This window comes from Marmota marmota, unplaced genomic scaffold (assembly GCF_001458135.2).
Source record: "Marmota marmota marmota unplaced genomic scaffold, marMar, whole genome shotgun sequence".
In the NCBI taxonomy this organism is placed as follows: domain Eukaryota; kingdom Metazoa; phylum Chordata; class Mammalia; order Rodentia; family Sciuridae; genus Marmota; species Marmota marmota.
The window spans coordinates 7,769,480-7,792,373 of record NW_025999913.1 but is presented as its reverse complement, the minus strand read 5'-3'; the positions used below and the strand labels follow the sequence as shown (position 1 = coordinate 7,792,373).

Below are 22,894 nucleotides of genomic sequence, written 5' to 3'. Positions count from 1 at the left end.
ACCAGCTTGCTGGGTGGTGGTATTCATGACCACCAGCACAGAAGTATAGCAAAAGAGCACCAGTCTTCTTCAGAATGTCTGAGTGTCACAAGCTACAGGTCATCATCTGCTATGACTTGGATAAGTGTCCCCCAAAGGCCCTCAGATTGGAGGCTTGGTCCTCAGCCTGTGGTCTATTGGGAGTTGGTGGAGCCTGTAGGAGGCGGGGCCTTAAGAGAGGAAGTTAGGTCACTGAGACATGCCTTTAAAGGGATATGAGGACCCAGCACCTTTTTCTTCCTCTTCTGCTTCTGGGCCATGAATGAGCAGTTTTGCTCCTCCACATGCTCCTACCATGTTGGACTCCCTTGCAACAGGCCCAAAGCAACAGGGCCAAGTGATCATGAACTGGAACTTTCGACACCATAAACCCATATCAACCTTTCCTCCTTAAAAGTTGTTGATCTCAGGTATTTTGTCACAGAGACTGAAAGCAGACTAACACATCATCCAGTTTCTAATAAGGACTGGAAAGAACCCTGGGATGCACCCTGCATGTTGGTGTGCTTCAGAAAGAAGAATTTTACTGAACAAACATCGTTACAATTTATCTGTCACCTGTGGGCTCCAACAGGCAGCACCCCTACTCTCAAGAATCCTACATTTGAGCTGAGGAGAGAGAACACATTTGCAAAACAAAAATCACATTTAAAAAGTATATTTAGCTGGGTGTGGTAGTGGGTGCCTGTAATCCCAGCAGCTCTGGAGGCTGACACAGGAGGATCACAAGTTCAAAGCTAGCCTCAAGAACTTAATGAGGCTATAAGCAACCTGATGAGACTCTGTCTTAAAATAAAAAATAAAAAGGACTGGGGATGTGGCTCAGTATTTAAGCACCCCTGGGTTCAATCCTCAGTACCAAAAAAAATATAATAATAATTAATTAATTAATTAAAATAAAAATATAAAGTATATCTAAGTTTATGGCCAGGTGAAAGAAGTCAATCTGAAAAGTCTACCTATGGCATAACTCCAAATACATGACATTCTAGTAAAAGGCACAACTATGGTGACAGTAGAGGTTTCAGTGGTGTGCAGTCGTCAGGGTAGGAGGAGGATGAGCAGGTAGAACATGGGCCTCTTTGATGTTTTCCCAAGAGACCAAGAATGTGCCTAATCGGGACTTGGACATCTACAGTCCCCTCTGGAAGGGCTGTCCAGAGACACCTGCAGGGCTCCCTCCCCTTCCTTATTCAGCTCTGCAGCCACATGTCACCTTGCCTCCCTGTGCCACGCCCAGGTCCCCACCTCAAACGCTCTGCCTGCCACCTGTGCTTAGCACCACCTGGCAAGGTAAAGAAATACCTGTGCATTTCCTTGTGCTCTGTTTCCTCACCTGGACCATCAGCTCCCTGGACCTTGGGCTTTGCTAACTATCTGGCACCTGGGAGGCGCTCACAAGCCATCCACTGAGTGTCGGAATGAGCGAGCGTGTGAGCAGGTGGTAGGGACTAGAGCTTCATGCAGGGGAAGAGGGGCTCCCTAGGCCTGCTCAGGAGAGGACAGCTCAGGGTGGCCTTGCCACAGGAGGAGGGACCCAGGAAGGTACCAGGACATGGGGAGGGGGAAGGGTGGCTTGAGCAGAGGTGTATACACTTGGTCTTGGGAGAGGATCCTGTGGTCTAGAATGAAGGCTGTGGGAAGGCAGAGGAGGGAGCCATCCATGCAGCTCCCTGGAAAAGAGACCCAAAGCCTGTCACTGTCACTGTCACTGTGAGAGCGAGAAGCCCACCCCTCCACCACACACACCGTTGGCAAAGATAGGTTCAGGAAAGCAAATTTGGATCTGCTCCAGAATCTGAATACCAGCCTGGTTGAAAAGTAGAGTTCTACTTGACAGAGGAGAGCAAAGAATGGTTTGGGCCTGAGCAATTTTCAAAGAAAACGCTGCAGACTGCTTGCTTCAGCCAGAGGAAAGCTTCAGCAATGCTCCTGGGTAGTTTCTTACCCCCACACGCCTGTGGTGCAGGGGCAGGCCTCCTGGGTTCTTGAGAGGACAAGTTAGTAGGGAAAGTTATCTATTTCATAAACTGTGTTGGGTGGAGAAATGAGTCTCTATATACATAACCTAACATCCCAGCAACGATATTCCCCAAACACCCAGTTTGAGAAGTATGGGCCACTTCTATGTCAGATTTTCTCTTTTGCCATAGAAGAGTTACTTAGCTCAACGCTCCCTCTTTGAGTTCAACTTAACCTGAGTTTCTTTCTTTCAAAGTTTGTGAAAAGTAATTGTGCAGGATGTTGAAAACATGAACACAATCCAAATGACCATCAGCACAATCCTAATAATTATTGCACTTGAGCAATCCACCCTGGAATACGATGCTAATATTAAAAAGTAATAAAGGGATGTATACACAGAGATAGGCAAAGATGTGTACCAAATCTAAAGCAAGAAAAAGACTACTTTTAACAAAATGATTACCTTTATGTATCTCCACATGAAGCAAAAGTCTAGTAAAATATAGTACACCAACATATTTTAAAATGTTTCTCTTGGATTGGCATTATTAAGCAGGCCCATTTTTTTTTTCGGTAGAAAGTGTCAGCCTCTGGATTTTTTCAAATGAATTTAAGCTGCTTTTGTGATTAAAAACAGGTTAAATCACATTTCAATACGTACCTATATTGAGGTATGTTTGTGTGTGTGCATGCATGCATGTACATTTGTGTGCAAGTGAGAGTGTGTGATATTAGGAATGCATTAAGGTAGTTGAAGCTTAAGCTGGGCACAGTGGCAAACACCCATAATCCTAGTAACTTGGGAGGCTGAGACAGGAGGATCACAAGTTTGAGGCCTCAACAACTCAGCAAGGCTTTGTCTCAAAATAAAAAATAAAAAGGTCTGGAGATGTAGCTCAGTGGTAAAGTGACCCAGGATTCAATCGCTAGTACCTTCTCTGTCCAAACAAAAATAAATAATAGTCTCAGCTTAAAATCAGGCTTATCTCCTGGTTGTTTTGTTCAGGTTTATTTGATCATGTAGTTCATTTGTTCCTAAGTAATTGCCAAAAATAAACAGCAAAGTGAAAAAAGTTTCTAAGCCTTGTGAGAAGCAGTAACACACAGAGCATCTAAGGAGATCCTTTCTTTGCTACATGGGAACAGGCTTGAAGCAATTAGCAAGTAACCTAAAGGGGAGATGTGATCTCTGGAATTCAGGTGATGGGCAGATCCCAGAGGCTCTGAGCCAATTCCTGAGTCCACGTCCCACTCCTGCTATACCAGCCATATGCTCTGGAGCTAGTGACATCCTCATCTGCACCAAGGAGATGAGGAGATGCCTATCTCGCTGAGTCAGCACACAGCAAGCACCTGCAGCTGGATCTGACACACTAAGGGCTGGGTTTCCTATTACCTAGCAGGAAGAAAGAAGCACAGGGAATATGGTTTCATAAATGAGAAAAGGCTGAAGAACAAGTAGGATTTCAGAAGAGAACACGAAAAGCACAAAAACAAAACCAAATGCCTCTGGGATGAATGTGACCATCCAGTTCAGTTCAGCTCAACCTCTGTAAAGAAAGTCTAAATGACATTTTATTACCAAGGTGATAAACGGGAACAGATGGGTACAAGCATCACAATGAAATTGAAGAAGATGTTTTAAAGTAGCTTTTGTTTGGTCTCATGTAACCCAATCTGCATATCAGTCGTTGGTCACCAAATATGTACTGAGTCCCTCCCACAAGGTGGATGCTGCTGGGACCAAGATACATATAGCACCCACCGGCATGAGCTGTTCTCTAGTGGACTTCATGTCAGAAAACTATTGGGTTCATTTGTTTTATTGTTCATTTGTTTTATTGTTGACTTGCAAAGTACCCAAGAGCTGCGACAGTGTCCTCAATCTGACTCAGTAATAAATTGGGGTGGGGGGGACATGGTCATACCCTTATGACTTGGACAGTTCTTCATTTTCTATGCTAATGGAGATTTGCAGGAATGAAGTCGATAGATCCAATTATGCTTCTTTTATCTGTAAGTTCAACAAATCTTCCTTGCTCTCCTTTTAAGTTTAAACCCTTCCTCCATCTGTTTGGATCTCTGAGAATCCTTCATCCCCATCTATTCCTCTCCGCTTGCAAAGGGTCATAAGGGACCAAGGGAGAAGGGGGAAGAAGAGCTGAGGGTCAGGCTGCCCATGACATGTTCTAAGCTGACTTTGGCAATTCAGCTAGTTGACCTTGGCAAACCTCTTGCCAGTCTCACCTGCCATAATAAATGTGGTCGGGTTCCTGTGACTCTGAGGCTTTTGTTTACTACCTGGACCACACTGAAAAGCCCTTGTGAGCGCCCAGGCTCAGCCCTGTTACCTCCTGAGAGTTCAAACAGAAAGACCAAGAATCTCCTGGCACTGCAGGGTTTCTCTGCAAGGGGAGTAGTACAGAAGGTGCCCAGACAGCTCGCAGCTAAATTTAAGAAGTCAGAGTACTCAGTTGGTTCAAAGGGGGAGTCCTTCACTCTTGGAATCATGCATCCAAGGACTGAGCTGGGAGTCTGGTCTCTGCAGAAGAGTTAAAAATCAGACAGGAGCCATTACAAAAATTTCCACTGAAAAATAACTTCCTTCGAAGAGAAGCTGAGAGATTTGCTAATTGCAGCTTACTCTAAATCCAATAACAGTCTGTAGCATTTACAAAAAAAAAAAAAAAGTACAAGAGATTCTAATGATGATTGTAGGTGGGGGAGCTCCTAACAGACAGATCTGAAAGATCTGTATCCAGCCGTCACCAGGGGCCCTTTAAGATGGCAATCTGTTTAGGAGCCAACCATGTGCGTCCAGAGATCTGTCAAATGTCACTTCTCCAAGATTCTGACCCACAGCAGAGATGGTTAAAACACACTCAGGCTGTGGTGTTTTTCAGAAGTTCAGCCATATAATAACTTTAACAGGCACATCACACTATGCTGCCCAAAGTTCAAACATTTCCTTGATGTAGGATGATCACAATAGAAAGGAATGTTCTTCTTATCCGGCCATCGGTGAGGTTTTGTCTTCCTTAATCCCAGAAACTAAATCACTGGCTACTTTGGAGACTTTGACCTAAATCTTAATTGATGTCCACTGTCTGTTTGGACCACAGTGTGCGAGTTCAGCCAGACAAGCCCAGGAGGAGGGGTGAGCTTGGCTTTCATCTTAAGCAATCACATAGTGAATTTAGGGCAGTACTCCTTCCACCTATAATTTATATTTAGAAGGCTCTCCTGATTCGGTTGCCCTCCTCACTTAATGTTTGATACAGTGAAAACTAAGTATTTATTCGATGTTTGATTTTTCTCTTCAATCCTTGTGCTAATAAACATGGGATCAAAATTTTAATAGCCAACATTTAGATATGAATTTACAATTCACTTGGTACCGTAAGCCACACCATCTTATTTAATTTTCCCAAGGGTCCTGGAGAGGTCTTTTGTTGTTGTTGTTGTTGCTGTTGTTTGTAGATATGCATGAAAGTAGAGTGTAGTTTGACATATTATACATACATGGAGAATAACTTCTTCTAATTCGGATCCCTTCTGAGGTTGTGCATGATGTAGAGTTTCACTAGTCGTGTATTCATACATATGAACATGGAAAAATCATGTCTGATTCATTCTATTGTCTTTCCCATTACCATCCCCCTCCCTTCCCTTCATTCTCTTTTGATCCAATGGACTTCTATTTCTTCCCCTCCCCACGCTCCCTTGGTGTGGATTAGCATCCACAGATCAGAGAGAACATTTGGTCTTTGGTTTGTGGGGACTGGCTTAGAGAGTTTGTATTATATGCCCCACTCTGCAACTCAAGACACTGAGGCGACTACAGAGGATGATGAGGGGACTTAGCTAAGACTGGGCAACTGATCAAGTGGTGCACCTGGGACCCAAGCTCAGGTCTCCTGCCAGAGTCATTTGCTTAAAGGAGGTCACCCAATCCTGGGGAGCTCCTTGCTGTAGATCCTTGCAGCTTTCAGGTCTGGTACGAAGACACCAGTTTTTCTCAGACTAAAACCTTTTATCTCAAGACAGGAGGTTTTCCTGTTATTTCTACCTCTCACACACAGAGGGCCATCCCATGGAAAAATTGATCATACAAGTAATCCTTTGATACCACTATTTGTTCATCCCAAATATTCCACATCCCTTTTCTTTTCTTTCCTTTTTTCCCCCTAAGTACTTGTTATAACCAAGCCCCCTTTTCAAGTCCCTAATATCCACAGGCTCCCTCCAATTTTACTTTATCAAAACTGGGCTTACAAGGAAAGATTCAATCTCACTGATGTATTGGTGTAGCTTCCTGCCACCCCACTCCCGCTATGTGCTTTTTAATAAGGAGATTGGCTTCTCTAGTGAAGAAAAATTTCAAGGAACAGATGCAGAAGAGGAAGTTTTAAATTAGGGTCACCTTTTTTATTTTACCCCCCAACCCCCACCCAATTCTACCACAAGATGTACTGTGCTTTCGCCAGCTTGCCTATAGCTGGGACATCTTGATCTACCAAGTTGTGAGAGACCACCGACAGGCATTCGCAGGAAGAGCTGTTTTCTTTGAAAGTAATGCAAGAATAGGTCTATGAAATGCTGGCCTCATTTGGTTTCCTCGGGGGAAAGAAACAGGGTGTTTCTGCATTAATTAGAAAGTTTGAGAGGTGAAAGAAGAGATGAAGGTGATGGAGAAATAAGTAATTGCTGCAAATAGAACGTTGACTATTTATTCTAAAGTGTCCCCAGTTGGGGGATGGGTGGTATACAGTGTGGCCACTGTAATGAGAGGGGCTCCCCAGAAACCAGTCACATCTCCTACCTCTGTCCCTGTCAGTTCTTCTAAACACCCAGCCTACTGTATGCACTTTATCACTATCACCTACTGCACCTAGTCTCTCCCCACAGCTGGAGACCAGGAGGCCACATAAGGGGCAGTGATACATTTATCTTATAAAGAAAAGCTATCATAACAGATAAAATTATAAACCCAAAATCTGGTAGATTTTCTTAATAGGTGGAAAGGATCAGGGCTATGTGTAATAATATAATAGCGTAAATATATTTTTTTGTTGAGTATCTAGTATGTTCTGAGCAAACCTGCCTCCTCTGATTCATAGCCACCCAACAAGGGAGGTGATATAGCTATAATTTTTGATCCTCCATAGAGTTAAGAAGCTAGGGCTGTGTGGCCAGCCTGCTTGGGTTCAAATCTTGATTGTGCCATGGACCTGCTGTGTGGCCTTGGGATAGTTACTTAACCTTTCCATGAATCAGCTTCCTCTTAAAATGAAAATAATAATGCCACACACCTTTCGGGCGGGGCGGGGGGGATTCTCAAGATCATCCTCAGGCCCAGTGAGTCAGTGTTCATCATATAGTCATACCCACAACTAAGTTCTATACATCAAACACACAACTAGGTTCCATTACATCAAAAGGCCATTCATCAAGACTCACAAAGGGAAAGGCACATGGAAGAAGCCAGGCACGAGCTACCAAGAACCCCATCCCATGAAGTCACACAAGACGCACGGAACTTCTCCAACAATGAATTATGACAGGTGTGAAACATTGACCTGGGAAGCTCATCAGAGATTGAGTTGGGAGCTGGTCACTTAGGCACCCTCTACCATATGCCCAAATTTCAGACTCCAAGAAGGGAAACAGGTGCTCAGCATAAACATCCATGGCACACAGAGTTCCATCATAGCGCACCTCTATTGTCATGGAATAGTGGGGGCGCTCTACAATATCCCTGATGCCAAGAAGGGCCGACCATGCAAGCAGACCTTCCAAGGACAGCAGTCTCAGGCCCCCATGTTAACTCTTTTCTGCACACAGCCTTATTGGATTGTTGTGAAATTAGATGAGTAATATGTATCCATTGCTTACATCAGTACCTTACACTTGGCTATTCCTTAAAATGGTCCCCTTAAACCATGACCGGAAAATGGAGATAATGGATCTCTCCATTCTCAAGTTCACAGTGGATGAATCCCTTACCTACAGCTTGACTACACTGAACACATAGCTCCTTAAGCCTTATCACACTACGTTACAGGATTCTCATTGATTAAAATTATTCTTAGAGTATACTCATATTCTGGAGCCTTAATGCCTCACATGAGCATGTTTTGGACTTAGGACAATCTTTTTTTGCTGTCCTTTATATTTTAGGATATGTATCCATAATGCCCCCAAGAATTTCTTTTTGTAAGATCTAGATAGGAAATCTCACATGACAACTGAAACCATCCTCTAGGCTTAAAAAATTTTCTGGAAAAAAAAAATTCTTTTACCCACGCCCTCCCCATGGAAACCCATTAATCCATTTTTACAGCCAATTAAGGGAGTATTTTAGTTTTTTTAAAAGTGGGAGGATTTAGAAATGGGGCCAGGGCTAGAAGAATCCTTTGGATTTGAGATAAATTTAACAAAAGATGCATCATCAATGTAGATTGCCGTGTGGGCACAGAGCACAATGCAAAACATCTTGAAGCAATAATTTATTTTAATGTTACCATGGTTAGTTACTATGCATCTGTCTATTCCAATAAACGAAGATTTTAAAAATGTCTTGGTTCTGTTCCCATAGAGCCTAGCATAGAGCTCAAACATGGTAGATGTTCAATAAAGTTCTGTTCCACTGACACCCAAATCCTGATGCATTTATGTCAAAAAAAAAAAAAGAGGCCCATCTTTGAGCATGATGGTTTACAACATATCCCAGGTGAGTAGGTGGACATTTCTTGGATGACTATAGCAGCCAACCTAGGGCCGAATCTTGACACCTACACAAATTTCTTCTTCTAATGAGAAAATTAAGCAAGAGAAGAGACCTAAAATGAAAGCATAAGTGAATGGGGTTGTTGGATATCATTTGAAGAATAAGCAATGGAATTTAGATGAAATACTATGTGAATTTCATGGGACAAGGAGGTCAAAGCACTGGTTACTGATAGCTGGGCCTCTGGTCACTGCTGAATGACTTAAGATGTGCAAAGGAGAAGCAAGAGGCAAAACACACGGGAAAGAGGAAAAGTAAGAGATGAGAGATAAAAGCAGAGTGATGCTATCACAAAGTACCCAAGTCTGGGTGGCTTACAAACAACAAATTTATTTCTCACAGTTGTGGAGACTACAAGTCCAAGATCAGGGTGCCAGCTTGGTTGCATTCTGGTGAGGTCCATCTTCCAGGCCTGCAGGTGCTGCCTTGTCATTGTACCCTCACATGGCAGGGAGGGGGCAAGAAAGTTCTGGGAGGTCATTTTTATAAGGACACTGATCCCATTCATGAGAATTCTACCTTCATGATCCAGTCACCTTCCAAAGGTGCTGCCTCCTATTATCACTACATTGGGGGTCAAGTTTCAACATGAAAATTTGGCACATACATAAGAATTCAGTCCAGCAGCCAGCATCACATGATTCATGAAAACATTTTTGTTTCCTAATGCACCTCCCTGGATATCAGTGCCTCTGCAATGCTCCAATGAATTTCTCTCCCCACCACGGCATACCACGCTTAGCTCACATACCTGCATTTTCTTGACATCTTCTCTTGAACACCCCAGCCCACTCCAGCCTCCAGTGATTTCTCCTTCCTTGTATGTCACACTTTCCTTGTCCTAAGGGAGTGTTCTGGAACAACCTGGTCCCACGGAAGGAGAACTGGCCCCAGGTGCCATGAGACTGAAGAGGCAGACAGATCCAGGATGGCACAGAGGGCAACTTATTAGGGGACTTACTGAGAAGCTCCGGGCTGGGTGGCAGGGGTGAAGTTCAAGTGGATCCCTGCAATTTGGCTAAGAAAAGAATATACACATATATGGAAAAATGACTTTATCTTAGCCAATTTGTACCTTTTTATCTTAAGAAAATGTCAGCCAGGCACATTCCTGGTGCCAGGGTCCAGTTGTAAAGCTCCATATGCCATTCTAATGGTTTGATTTATTTATAGTTTGCTGGGAAACCGTGCAGGAAAAATTACAGCCACCTTGGGGCAATCATGGTGGTTACAACTCAAGACGAATCCAGTTTCTTTTCTTCCAGTTTCTTTTTAATGGATCCACACTTCCCCTTTTGCATGGTTTTGGACACTGAGTCTTGTTCCATTGGCAGTGTCCTGGAATCCCAGAACCAGAGCTGGGAAGGAGTATTCTCCCTGCACTGAGTGACCTGCTATCAACCAAAGCCTACAGAATTCTGCTACCATTAAATGGTTCAGCTATGATTACCACACTGACCTATGATAAGAGGACAACATCCTCCTTCTGTCATGATACAGGCAGAGATTACAGAAGACTGATAACTTTGTGACACAACTGTCAACCACAGTGCTTCAAGATATGGTCACCCCTCAATAGCATGAAACGAATCTCAGGAGACTTGACTGTCTCTGGTCACCAAAGGGAACACCAACATGTCAAGAGGTCTCAACCAGAGAATGTCTTCATGACAAAGACCATGTTTAATGGGTGGGATGCCAACCTTATATGCTGGATCTCCTTCAGACCAGGGCTACCATGTGGCAACTTGTTTGGGACATCATGAAAGAGAAGAATGTTCCACTCTGCCTCCTCGTGGTTAAAGCAGCTCTTGAGGAACTGCTGAAACGACTTCAACCATCAAGGTGGAGGAGGAGGTCTAGAAGGACACAAGGAGAAAGTAAAATTGGCACAGAGCATGAGAAGAACTTCTAGATCACTCTGAACTGTTAGATACGTAGTTATTTCTGTTAACATGAATTTACCAATAAACAAATAAATAGCCAATCCTGTGAAATAGGGGCCGGAGGGCAGTTCTCTCCAAGCTGGTGCCAGAACATCAGGCCAATGTTGCCTCCAGACACTTCCTTGGAAAAATCCAAACGTAGCAACATGGCACCTGTAGACTCCTGGGAACACTGCCTTTGCTTCTGGGTTCTTCCAAGTGTAAACAGAAAGGCTTTATGGAAAGTTCTGGTTTGTTTCTCCAATGATTTTGCTTCCCAGAGGTAAACATGGATCCTGCTCTCGACTCCCTTCCTCCCCTGCTAGCTCTCCCTCCCTAATGCATCTGACCTTCAGATTCCTGAGTGCTGCTGCCCCATGCAGTGGGGACTTTCTCTTCTCTCCCCACATATAGGGATTCTCTCAAGTTCTCTAAGCTATTTGGACTCATTGTGTTTCTTAAAAAAAAAAAAAATTTTTTTTTCAACCCACCATGAGAAAGATGAACTTTGAGGACCACTGAGTTTCCCCCTAGTAGTGAGAATGTACATCTGGGGCCACAAACAGTCTGCCTTTCCCATTCTCTGATGCCTGCAAGGGTGTGAACTTGGCCCTTCTCTCAGTATTTGAATTTCCTTGATCTTTGTGAATGGCACGAGTGGGTTTCAATCTCTCCTTGCAGTCACTCTTAATCACCCATAATCTTTCCCCTGTGGGACAGCACACATTTTGTAAATCAGGAAAAACAAAAATGTCCTGATTCCAAGACCAGTGGCAATGTTAAGAGGGACATGCAGGTCACCTTCCCTCCCTCCTCCAAGTGCCCTGCCCTCCATGACCTACCATGTTGTGAAAGCCCAATAGACTCCCTACAAGGAAAGTGTCCAGTGCACAAGGTTTCTAAGTGGAAAACTTTTGAATCCTCCCTTGTGTTAATTACCTAACAAGACAGTTTCCTGTCAGCAAGATTCAAAGGTGTTTCCTGAAACACAAATGTCATTAACACAACACAAAGAAGATTCTGGATGTTTCTAGAGCACACATGGCCAAGCCTCCTAGACCAGTGTGCACCAGGGGACAGTTCTGCTCTGGCAGGCATCTCTGCCCTGCAGGGGGAAATGCATGCTTCCTGCCTTGCTGACTACCACTGGGCAATAGCTGGGCAGCTGCTGCCGACTGTTGAGCAGTCACTCTGGAGAAGGGACCTGTGGGGACCCCTGAGTGGGATGGTAGATAAGGCTGCTTTTGCACCTTGCTACAGACGTGGCTCTTCAGTTGGGCTGATTTTATAGAACTGATTTAGAAGAGATTATTTCTCCATAAGCTCAGGTTCTGGTCAGAACCAAACCCTCTCTGCAGGGAGGAGTTGGGAAGGTCGTCTATTTCCTGCCTGTTCGACACACATCTTGTTTTCCTAGCAAACGTGGGACTGTAATGCCAACGAAGTGACTGTCCGTGTCACCACCCCAGAAGCAGGATCTGAAATAGAGGGAAACTCTCTTTCAATTCTATGATTGTTATTTGTGTTTGTTTTCTGAATGCTGTTTCTTATTTCAACAGTTACATAAAGGCTGCAAAGCCACTTAACCATCTGAATGTTCCTCCAGAACTTGGACCGAGTACCCCCTATTTAGTGGCTAATGATGGTCAGTGGTTTCTCCTCCTTTCTAACTTTATTTGGGGTGTGTCTGGCCTTGAGGTCTGGGTGGTGGCCATGATAGGTTCTGTAGTCCAAGAAACATTTCTTGTACTAATGAGGGGTGGAAAGATAGTGCCAAGCTGCCCTCAGCTGTTCCAGCCCCAACAGAGCCCCCCAAACAAGGCAAAGGATGCAGGATGACTGGGTGCCTTGTCGAGTCAGAGCAGAGATCAGAGTGGTCATCTGGAGCTTGCAGAGAAACCATGACAAGCTTAGCCACAGGAATAGAGAGTTGGAGCAACCAGAATTGCTTGCATAACATCCCAGCAAATTGATTTAAAAACTTAAATACAACAAGAAGCTAAAGAAAGCCAGAGAGGGATTGGTAGAAGAAAATTAAGTCTTCTGGCCTCAGACAGTGAAAAACAAAGCAAAATGGAGTCTTTGAGTAAGCCCAGTGGACTTGGCTGGAGGCTCCAAGACAGAAAGAAGCAGTTGCTTCTATGTATTCAGCATAAAGTCCCTAAAGCCAAGAGCAGGAAATCCTGTTGTTCCCACCCATGTTCTCAACCACAGTTCCATGAGACAATATCCCTTAGATAGCCAGTAGCAATCTTTCTCACATGTTAAAGGGTGTCGGCCACAAGATTCTTTAGAAAGTCAGTAGAAAATAAATGATAAATGTTTGAGGGGATGAAAATACCAATTACCTTGATCTGATCATTTCATATTGTATACATGCATTGAAATATCACATGGTACCCCACAAATACGTGTTATCGTTACTTAGCAATTAAAATTTTTTATTTAAATTTTAATTTAAAAAAAAAAGAAAGGTGGCTATCACCGAAGCCTACAAACCCCTTCTCCACTCATTTATTCATCAATAATTTGCTAAGTGCTTTGGGGGGGGTGGGCAGGGAGAGGGGAGGGTACAGTGATGACAGAATTCAAAGAGACCAGGCAACTTACTGGAGTTGGTGGTATAAAATGATGCTACTGAATGTAGCCAATACCTTCCAGGAAGTGTTTTAGAAATGCGAATTTCTGGGCCCTTCCAGGTCCTACTTTAATAGAAACCCTGGAGATGGGGCCCAGTCATCTGTTTTTTTAAAGAGCCTTCCTCTTGATGCATGGAAAGTTTGAGATGTTCTGGAACATGGCTTCTGGAACAGTGATGTCTTGGCCATTTGTGAGGTGTGTGGAAAGTAATTTATTATTAATCATAGTTAACATACTGACATTTGTCAATAATTCATATGTGTGTCACCTGCAAAGATTTTTTTAAAAAGATACAGGTCCCAAGCTCCACCCAATTCCAGGGGAGCCAAAGCCTCCAGGGGTGGTAGCCAGGAATGTACACTGTTTTAAAGTTCCTCAGTGGCTCTTAGGAGGAGAAGCCAGGTGCAGGAACACTGGTCTATAAGAACCATTTGCCTCTTAACAAAGAAAAGAAAGCATGGCATTCTGGAGGAGGTCCCTCGGTGAGCAGGTCCTCCCTCCCTCCAGCAAATCTTAGGTAGATCCCTATTTTTAAAACACACAGAAAAAAAAAACTCCTCTGGCTACAGCAGAAAAGGGTGCTCAGCACCTTCCCCTTCTGGAGTGGCTGTGGTGGCCCTTCACAAATGCCTGCAGCTCCCCAAATCATGACTTGAAAACTACAGCTGGTTCTCCCACCGCACCCTCCCCCTGCCACATATGCCCTATTTACTGATGAAGAAACTGAGGTTCGAAAAAGTAAAATGACCTGATCAGACTAGAAAAGCACATGAATGACCATCTAGATTTGCCAGGGACTAAGGGGTTCCCAGGGCAAGTGATATTCAGCATTAAAACAGGGACAGTCCCAGACAAGAAGAAGAGTTGGTCTCCCTAGCGCAGAGCCTATCCTCTCCCACAGTTCTTGCTCTTGGGATAGGTCTGTATGATGCCATAATACTTCAAGAAGAATCAGATTACTATTGTTTTCTTTCTAACAACATTGTTTCTATTCCCTCACTCCAGAAGGACTTAAAAGAATAATACCATCGATTTATGTTTTCAAAATACTCTTTGTACTCTTTCCTCATGGTCATGTCATCTCCTATTTTACAAGTTTTCAGATCCAATATGCCATATAAATCTCTCTGGCTTCTCTAAATTTCCATGATATTTGCCATCATACCTATTGCAGCTTACCAAGATCTGTGTTATAAATCTTTAGGTTGCCAGTAAAAGATACATAACTTCTAAAATCTTAAGTAAACCAAAGGAAGAAGTATATTGGTTCATGCAACAGAAAAAAAGCTTTGGTTGCAGCTGGATCCAGGGGCTCAGTCTCATTAGCACTTGCTCCTCAACACACTCAGGCTGCCTCTTCCCATGTGATAGCAAGATGGCGGCAGCTCCACAGGCCTCCAGTGCTCTTAGCAACCCAGCTGCCTTCATCTCGGCACCAATAGCTTTTGCCGAAGTTCTTAGGATCAACCTGTGACCTAAGATAAAATCAGTCTAGTCAAGAAAAAAAGAAAATGGCAAGAAATTGGGCCAATTAGGACCTCAGTGCAGGCCAACACTGATTCCTGCAGTCTTGAGAATGTGCTCTGAGGTTTTGCAAGATGGCAGCTGGGTTTATAGCTTTAAGCCACAAGGGGGCTGGTAATGACATCATTTGTTAGACAGGGATTATGATTGCTGCTGGCAGAAGTGATGTTGGTTTATGAAAAAGAGACTGGGTACAGCCTCAGACTCTGGGTAGCATGGGGCATGGGGTCTGTTGTATACAAGGTCAATAGAGATTAGTGTTATTTCAAAGGTCATCTTTCATGCGTTTCTGGCCCAATCCAAAGGTTCAGTAGCAGACACGTCTGAGATTTGGTTTGACAGTAGTCTCTCAACTATTTTAAGTGCCCCAAATAATGCTATTCCATTTTATTTTATTTTTCTCCTCCACAAAACTTCTTTGGGCTGATTTGTGACATGTGCCCATCCCTAAATCGGTTACTGCCTCCAGGACAATGAAATACTCTGGCCAGGCTGTGGTCATGTGCCTTCCCTTAAACAATTACTACCACTGGACTACCCTGATTGGCCAGGCTTTGGTCACATGCCTTCTCTAAAACAATTACTACCTTGCTCCAGGACAATGAAATACCCTGATTGGTCAGGCTGTGGTCATGTACTCACACCTACAACCTGGGACTGAAAATAAAGAAAGATGAATCCCTAGGGGAAAATCAGAACAGGGTTCCCAAAAGCAGGGTTGGAAGGGATGCTGTGTAAGTGAAAACATCAGATGTCCAGGAAGTCTTAAAGATGCTTATATGGAGCCACAATCCACTGCAAGAGAACTGATGGTTCTGTCCGATGTGCAAGGCCCCATTTCCTTCCCCCTCCCCACCAGCAGAGATCTGAGTACTCTGCATAACTCCAAGGCCATCACTGTCTGTTCTGGTTTTTAAGACACAGATGACATTTGGATATAGCTTGCAGAAGCCCAGTACCAAGGGGATTCCACCACAATCATGCCCTGCCTTTGAATGTCCTCCCAGACACAGAGCTCCTGCAAGTTGGGGGTGGGCGACTCGTGGCCCTGTGCTTTGTTTGGCCCTATGTTTTCCAGCTGGGTCTGTGACTTGTGAATTGATCTTTTCTTCAATACATCCCATAGAAAAAGAATGAAAAGCCCTGAAGCTCTCTCTTTTTCTTCCTTCCTTTCTTCCTGTAATTCACAGGCAGGGCAACTGTGCTTTGTTCAAACAGCATTCTGCAGTTGCTTGGCAAGTTCTGACAGAGCTGCTTGCTCTATTCTTCAAGTTCTCTGTTAAGTCAGGGGTAAAGTTATACCTTGTGGCTAATTTTCAGACTGTAAACCTTACCCCTTGTTAAAGCTGAAATCTTAGATTAAATCAGCACAAAAATGCCAGCTCCCCTAAGACCCTTGAATTATGGCCCTATATTTTTCTTCCTGTCCTGACATTCATTTAAGACCTTTCCAACTTTTACAAGTTGCTTTCTCTTATCCATTAAGAAGCAGTGTTTTGAACCCTTTTAAAGCAGTTTTCTTTCCTTCTCAATCACTGTGACCCTTTTCCATCTACCGTGTGTGTGTGTGTGTGTGTGTGTGTGTGGTGTGTATGTGTGTGTGTGTGTGTGTGTGTATGTGTTTGGGGGTCGGGGGTTGATGTGTGGTGCTCCGGATTAGACCTAGGATTTTGCACATGCTAGGCCAGTGCTCTACCACTGAGCTACACCCTCAGTTTGCACTCATTTTATCTTATACATATTCACATAGTGTATTCCTAAATCCTAATTGGGTAACTAACTGGCCATTTTAAAGGTGGGCTTCAGGAATGTTTATTTGACCAATTAATAGACCTTTCCATCATTTGGACTCTAACTAATAATGGAGACAATGCATTCCTTTCTGTAACAAAGACCCATAGTTCTGGAGGCCAGAAGTTTGATACCACTGTGCCCGCAGAGCCTTCCTCCCTTGGAAACTGCTAGAAAAAGATGCTGACAGCCAAGGAGTTCCAGGGCTATTTATTCTTTTCCTATGGGATGCATTGAAGACAAGACCAAATCACTTCAGTCTGCCTCCATCTTCACATAGCGATCATCTTCTCCCTGTGTCTCTGTCTTCACATATTTTTCTCTCCTCCTCTTATAAGAACGGTGGTTATACTGGATTAGGGATAATCCTCAGGACTTCATCTTAACTTGATGGAATCCACAGTGAACTTTTTCCCCATTCACAGGAACTGAGGATTAGGACTTCCACATTCCTTTTTTGGTGTGTCTGTGTGTCAGAGTCGGGGGTGGGTGGACACGGTTTAGCCCATGGCAGCGAGGAAAGAGAGAATAAGAGATAAAACAGGAGCAGGGTGTGACTCTCTGATCTTGGATAGCCAAAAGGAAGATCCTCCCTCATGTTTTCCCAGGATGTTTACCCAGAAAGATTTGGGACCCTGATAGGAACATCTCAAGATAGAAGGAAGGGGCCTAGCGGAGGCCGGGGATCCACTGGAGGTCAAAGTCAAGAAAGTAAACATGCTCCAAGATCCACTGTGCACTTAGATCCTTAAATAGTGCTGCCAAATCCTTGCTACTATTCTCAGCAGATGGGGAAACTGAGGCTCCAAGTAACTAATCAGAGTGAAACCATGTATCACTGTGAGGAAGAGCAAGACCACCATTGTCACTTCTATCTTTTATAGTTATTAGTGTGTGCCATTTGCTTTTGGGAGCTCAGAAAATGGTACCCCCCAGCGGAGGCCTCAGAAGTATCCTCTGAAGTGAATTTTCTTTTTCTCCTGCCCTATTCTCTGACGCTTCCCCTTCTTCCCTAAAGCAAGCCACAGAAATTAGAATTCCTCTTCCCCAAGGTGGATCATAGAAATCAGGATCCATTTCCTCCAAAGCCAGTCATAAAAGCTGAGAATATTGCTACAACTTTCCCCGACCTTTCTGTAAGACTTGCCAGAGAAAATAAAGAAAGATGAATCCCTAGGGGGACACAGCTTATTTAATTATAGGTCTTAAGATCTGGTTCTAGAGAAGATCCTGCCCCTTACCTAGGAGGTCAAGAAGAATCTAAGCAAATTTTTTTCCCCCTCAATCCATTACCACTAGGTCATACCTTTTCTACCCAATCTTATCTCTACATGGCCACCCATGCTTTGTCGAACCTACACTAAAAAATGGATAGTTTGCCCTGGGTCATTAGGTCTTCAGTCTGAAGCTTCCTGTTACCCATAAAAAGACGGTTAAGTAAATGTCTCATGCCTTTGCTCCTATTAACCTGTCTATTGCCAGGATCAAATATCAAACCCTTCAGTGGGAAAGTTGGAACTTCTCCACAATACTAAAGACAAATCTAAAGAGGAAAGCTCTAGTTGTAAGCACTATACCTATGAAGAAGCAGAAACTCAGAAAAATTAAGTCACTTGCCTGAAGTCACACAGATATTAACCAAATGAGCCACATTTCCAGCCCGGGTCTTTGTGACTCTGGAGGCGCTTCTTACCATATTGCCAATTTGACTTCAAATTTACATGGGTTCAGGGTAAGATGCTGTCAAAAGAACCCTGGTAACTGGACCTGGAGCTTAGCAAAGCAAGCAACATGTAAAGAGAATGCTCCTGGGGCAAGAGGCAAGAGCAGAGAGAAAGTGGGTAGCTAAGAGACAAAGAAAGGTGGGCTCACTGTCAGTGCAAACGTCCACCCTGCACTCCAGGACTGCTTTCACCTGTTCCATCTATGCCCCAGTGGAACCTCTGTGGTGTAGACAACTCACTTCTCTAGAGGAGAGGTAAGAGGGAGAAAGCTGGACTTTCCAAACCCCATGCTTCCCAAGAGAAGTGGGGGGCTGGGCTTGTCAAGCCTGAAAAGAGGAAATGGGATGGGCAGGGAGGGTCTTCAGACATGGAGAACATTGCTCTTGGAACCGCGGGGACCGTGCCTGTCCTCTTGGATGCAGCTTCAGGCTCTGTTTGACAAATATTTTACTTACCATGTGACCTGGCTCACAGTGGAACGAATGGTCCGCTGATGGGACCCCTGAGAGACTTGAGGACTCACCTAGCATTCTCTAACGGCTGTACTGTTCACCACCTTGTCTCTGGGAGTGCAGGGCAGGAAGAGTCTCCTTTCTTCTCTCTTTGCTAGGTTCATGCCTGAGGTCCCTGGGACAAAATCCAGCCACAAGAAAAAGTCAGGCATGTACATTTGATGCAAGCTTTCCCTGACACGGAGCCTCAGGAAGGAAAGAGAGAAACAGGAAAACTTGTGCGTGTTCATGCTTCTGTGTGGGGAAGAGTGGAGAGGCACGGAGGAGCATGAGTGGAAAGGGGGTGGGATCTGATGGCAGTGAACTTGGGATCTCAGCCACGTCTGTTGTTGAGATTCTTCTCAGTGTCCCCAGGTCTTCAGAGATAAGGATGATCTTCTCCTCCAGCTTCAAGGAGGCCACCTCTCACACGAGGGTCTTAGGTCCTGCTTCAGAGTTGGGGAAGGTAAGCGCAGCCTTCCTGCTTTCTTAAAGGCAGCGGGTGCCTTGTTTGGAAGTGGTGTGCCCTGAACCTGGTCGGGAGGAAGTCCCACCTCCTTGGCAAGGCTCCTCCTGGTGGGGGACTGGGGGGTCCACTGCCTGCTCCAGCCTCACTCCCACCACCCCTCACCTTGAACTTCTCACTTCAGGCTGGAGACTCCTGGCCATTCCCTGAATAAGCACTGAGCACAGTTTGTCCCCTGACCCTGGCTGGCTCCCTTACTTCCCTTCCCCTCCCTCTTCCTGTCCTTCCTTTCTCGCCTCCCACCCTCACGTGCACAGGCTCTAAGCTCTTCCTGGAACACCTTCCTTCCCCCTTTGCGTCTCCTTCTAGCTCACTCCTTTTTTTTTTTTTTCCCTGCAAAACTCCACTTCTCAAAATCAAATGGGCATCCTGGGAGGTGGTGGGTATGCTAATTAGCTTGAGTGGTGATTATTCCGCCAAGTATGCATACAGTGGTCCATCAAGTCGTGCAGAATATTTTGTCAGTTATACCTCAGGAAAGTTGGGGCTGGAGGAAAGATTCCACCTCTCCCAAGAAGCCCTTTGACCCCCTAACCCTGGATGACATTCCCTCCCCCAGGCCCCTCAGCCCCCTGAGTGTACAACTAGACTGTGTTTATAGGTGCGTCCCAACTGCTTATTGACATGCCTCTGTGAGATCAGAGACAGGATCTTGCTCAGTGTCTTGGCGAAGTCCCTTCAGCACCCAAGCATCTGGCACCAAGTAGGGATTCCATAAGCCAATGATCATGTCGACTGGCTGAGGACTCTGATGGGAGGATAGCCCCCCTGACCTCCAAGATCCCACCCACCCCCTGCACCCATGAGTCTATATTTCTGTTCCCACAGTTAGTTGGAGAGGAAATTGCCAAAGCCAGATGACGAGACTTTCGTTTGGGGTTGCCCAGGTCTGCAATTTGTAATCTGGGTGTTTGAAAGACAAACAAAACTGAGAGAAAAACATAGTTTTGATGAGGCAAGACTTGCGAAATGATTAGTTGTGTAACAGTGATGGTGGCCTCTGGGACCACATTTGGCCACGCCCAGATTATTAGACTTTGTATGCAACTGGGTCAGCCTTGTGTATGGGTTAAGAGGACAATTGCCAAAATAGTGATTTGAGTGTGCAAAGCCCCTTCTCCCTCAAGCTATTGCTTTAGAGCTCAGCCTGATGCCAACATCCTCATCTTCAACAATTTTTCTTAAGACTGGATATAGGCAAAGCTCAGATGTAAATAAAGCCACCGCTCATTGGTGGATCCCCTTGGACCCTTTGACTGTGGAAGCTGATTGTCCATGAGTCTGCTTGTTAAGTCACATTGTATCGCCTGGACTAGCTCCCAAAGAACTGGGAACTGGCGATTCATAAGACCAGTGTTTAAACTGTTCATTGTCTTTTTGGAGCCAAGAGATGCTCTGAGTTAAATCAGGGAATTTATCCAATAGTTACAAATAAAGAAATGGAGTTTCAAGAAGTGACTTACCCAAGTTGCAGCTCATAAAGATAAGATAAATGGCCTGCCAGAGAATCTTTGTACCTGGTGGTCCTGGCCCCTGCTCTTCTGGTGGAAGCAGGGGGTCCCAGGATGGGGCTAAGGAGTTGGGAAGTGGAGGGCCGAACACAGCAGGCTGGGTGAACCTTGCCAGGAGAGCCCTTGGGGGCACTGGGATGCAGGAAGGTGGAGGTGCAGGGCTGGGCGTGGAAACGGAGCTGGTGGTGAGGGGCTGACACAGGGGAAGTCGTGGACTCTCCCCAAGGAGGCCATGAGGCTGGCCCTGACTAAGGAGCCCTGGGCTGGCTGCTGGCTGCTGGCTGAGCCTGGGCTCCAGAGAAAGAAGGTTTTCACACCTTCTCCACGTGTGCACCCAAGAGCTGGGACCCTGCTGAGCAGAAACCCAGGGCTGCCACCTACAGCAGCTACTGGCCCGTGATCAAAGCAAGCCAGGGAGCCTTGAAAGTGTCTTAAACTCCTGTGTGCCCAGCCCTAACCTCCTCCCCCACCAGAGTCCAGGCCAGCTGCAAACAGAGGACCATCTCCATGGAGATGAGTCAAAGAAAGAGCCAAGCCCTCTCTGTCTGCGAATTCTAGTGTGTCCATTATAATAAGATTTATTCTACCCGGTAAACAGAGGGGACTTTGAACTCACCTGGGGGCCTCTGAGCCTTCTTAGAACCACACAACAAAAGCAAACCCTCAGATATTTACTTCCTTAATAAAAAGCATTGCTCATGTGGGTGGGTCTTTGTCAACACTGGTCTCCCTCATTCTTTACTGTTTAAAGGCTGTCTTCATGATTATATGGAATAGGAGGGCTGGGGAAGTCAGCTAAACAAGTACCTATGGCAGAAAACTCCCTTGTAGGAAACACAAAAGATACCCTAGATAGGCTCAGGTAGTAGTAAATGCCATAAAAAAGTTTAAAGTGGGTGACATGGTGCAGGAGACAATTTAGATAAGGAGATCTCCAAGTCCCTCGATGTGCAGGGTCAGAGCCTTCAGGCAAAGACAGCAGGTGCACAGGGTGTTTGAGGAATAGCAAGGAGGGCCAGTGAAATTGCAGGTCATGGACCAGAGGAAGGGACCAAGAGATGACCGGTAGTTGTTGATGTCCCATCTGTCCTGCTACCTGGCCTTTGATCTCAGCTGAAAATCCCTTTCACTCATGCTGCTCCATTTATACCCTACTGAGATTTACAACACAGTGTATGTCACAGTACTGTGACTTTCTACTCAGAGGAAAGGCCTGTGGATGAGAAGATAACCCTCCCCCCACCCCAGGAAGTCTCTGGAACCAGGGGAACGGAGGGCTACAAATAGGATCTGTCTTGGATGACCACCTGGAAAGGTGGCTCCAGTCCAGTGTTGCATGACAGCGGGGGGGGGGGGGCCCAGACCCTGGGTCCCCGAGGAGGGGCTGCAGTGGCAGGAGGGGATTCTCCTTTAGGGTCTTCAGAGCAACACACGACACATGCACACCAGCATATCTCATATTTGATTTTCCAGTTCATCCTCGTACACCNGGGGGGGGGGGGGGGGGGGGGGGGGGGGGGGGGGGGGGGGGGGGGGGGGGGGGGGGGGGGGGGGGGGGGGGGGGGGGGGGGGGGGGGGGGGGGGGGGGGGGGGGGGGGGGGGGGGGGGGGGGGGGGGGGGGGGGGGGGGGGGGGGGGGGGGGGGGGGGGGGGGGGGGGGGGGGGGGGGGGGGGGGGGGGGGGGGGGGGGGGGGGGGGGGGGGGGGGGGGGGGGGGGGGGGGGGGGGGGGGGGGGGGGGGGGGGGGGGGGGGGGGGGGGGGGGGGGGGGGGGGGGGGGGGGGGGGGGGGGGGGGGGGGGGGGGGGGGGGGGGGGGGGGGGGGGGGGGGGGGGGGGGGGGGGGGGGGGGGGGGGGGGGGGGGGGGGGGGGGGGGGGGGGGGGGGGGGGGGGGGGGGGGGGGGGGGGGGGGGGGGGGGGGGGGGGGGGGGGGGGGGGGGGGGGGGGGGGGGGGGGGGGGGGGGGGGGGGGG

The 22,894-nt window shown here is 46.2% G+C and overlaps 1 long non-coding RNA gene across 5 annotated transcripts in view; it reads right to left on the bottom strand.

Moving 5' to 3' along the window:
* Positions 1-22,894, bottom strand: part of LOC125615574 — a 113,854-nt gene that overhangs the window by 73,067 nt on the left and 17,893 nt on the right. For all 5 annotated transcript variants that reach the window (XR_007346209.1, XR_007346208.1, XR_007346206.1 and 2 more), the window contains exons 4-5: positions 18,922-19,025; positions 10,498-10,653 (exon numbers count right to left, since the gene is read on the bottom strand). This is a non-coding gene — a long non-coding RNA (uncharacterized LOC125615574). The remainder of the gene's footprint in view (positions 1-10,497; positions 10,654-18,921; positions 19,026-22,894) is intronic.